We start from the raw sequence: 1,990 nt of genomic DNA, 5'->3' as shown, positions 1-1,990 counted from the left end.
TGCTCTGAGGTTAGTGAGAGCTGTGTGACAAACCCGAGGTTTGTAGGGCACCAGGCGTACGGTGGGTGAGTTCTTGAAGGGGTTGCAGTTGGGTTTTGTTTGTGTTTTTCGGTCCCCGTAATAGATTCGTTTGCATTTGAGTCCGCTGGAAAATGCTGATGGAAAACAAAGGCCATCAGGGTTTGTAGCATCCCCTTCTGAACCACCATTTTGAAATTTAACTAAATTGCATTAAATTTGGCCTTGTGTTTAGTGTTATGTCCTGCTAACTCCAGCTGTGAGTCAGTGTAAATGTATAAACCTTTTAAACAGAAATGGGAGCTGATCTTATGCAATGAATTTTTTTTCACAGCACCGTGATGCAGAATCAGTGTGTGAAATCATCAATACTTTCTAGAAGAGTCAACTGCATAGCAAAAAGCTCCATGTGCTTCAGGCAGGTTAGATAAACAAGTAGGATTTAAGGAATCCTTTTAGTATAGGAGTTAGTGTCACCCAGTTAACCTCAAGATCAGCTATGAGGTTTCCTGTAATAGCAGCAGTTATTATATTGTCTGAGTTATTATGGATAATTGCTTTCATAAACAAATTGATGTGGTTTTTTTTTTCCCTTGATTGATTTGTGTGAAGCCATTTTACTGATGCTATTTTTGCTCAGAAATGTGAAAAATAATGTGTGGGAAAATAAGATTTTGAAATCTTTCTAGCCCTGCTAATTATTTTTTTGATTCCCTAGATAGTAATTCCAACTGTCAGAATTAATTCTAGTCCTAGTTTCAGGACTGTGTAGTAAGTACTAATTCTGATTTTCCTGAAACAATGTGGTATTCAAAAATATTTGCATTTTCAGAGGATGTTGCAATGCCTTTTCTGCTTGTTTGTTTTTTGGTTTTTTTTTGTGTAGTTTTTGAAACCTTCAGCACTAAGTTATTTCTCTGGCTGTGTCTTATTTTAGTTTTCCTAATTAAAAAAAGACACCTTCCATTCTGCTGAGGAAAAGTACCACTTGGGAACAGCTTTGCAGGAACAGAGATGTACAAAACAGAGCGTAGGTTATATCACACAGAGAAAAAGAAAGGATCATGTTGAGTTTAAAAGGAGGGGTTGGGTTTTAGTTTCATTTTTAAAGGGCTTTCTGTCAGGAAATGAAATAATCTGCCCATAAAGCAAGCAGACCTCTCAATTACTTCCCCCATTTGCTTCCACAAACATCCTGCCACACCTTCCCCGTGGAAGGGATATGTAAAACAGGTCCTTATGTTCATCCTTGTGGGACTGAGGTTGGCACTGGTAGGAAACCAAGGTCATTCTGGTACCTTCAGGAACACTGAGCAGGTGGATTTGCCTGTTACTTTCTCCAGCTTCGTTTTGATGCCTGAGCAAAAGGAATCATACTAGAAACATTGTCTAAGCAGAAGCCTCATGGATAGATTGTTTGTTAAGGCAACACGAAGGGACTTTTTTTTTTTTTAATCCACTTGGAAGTGGCAGAGTGTAGACTCCCCACTGCTAACACATTGTCTGTGTTAGCCAGGCTGACATTAAGCATCTTTTGAACTTCACAGTATAGTTCTGTGAGCTCTTGGGGTTTTTAGACTGAGAAAAGGAAAGTCCTGCTACTAATGTCTTTAAGAGAGAGTGTTATGGCAGTTTGTTTCTATGCTAGAAAACATAAGTAAACATCCTTGATAAACCTGTGTAAAGGTACCACACAGAGCAAACAGACAGGATGTGGTTTTCTTGGTACCTGAAGGATGTGTAGAACCACCAAGTCGTTAGTTCTGTGAAACAGGTGTGAGAATTCCTGTCAGCTGTTTTGTTATCCTTTGGAAGCAAAGGGATGATGCAACCTGGGAATTAGTTACGGGTGGAAGAGAACTGTCACAGAATACCACGTGTGAGGAGTCATGAGGAAGGAACATATTTGAATGGGCATTATTTGCATCACAGAAGAATATTGGACAGAAAGCAGAGATGACCCTGAGAGATA

Source organism: Acanthisitta chloris, unplaced genomic scaffold (genome assembly GCF_000695815.1).
Source record: "Acanthisitta chloris isolate BGI_N310 unplaced genomic scaffold, ASM69581v1 scaffold18866, whole genome shotgun sequence".
Classification (NCBI taxonomy): Eukaryota; Metazoa; Chordata; class Aves; order Passeriformes; family Acanthisittidae; genus Acanthisitta; species Acanthisitta chloris.
The sequence above is the reverse complement of the archived record's forward strand: the minus strand, read 5'-3'. Positions refer to the sequence as shown.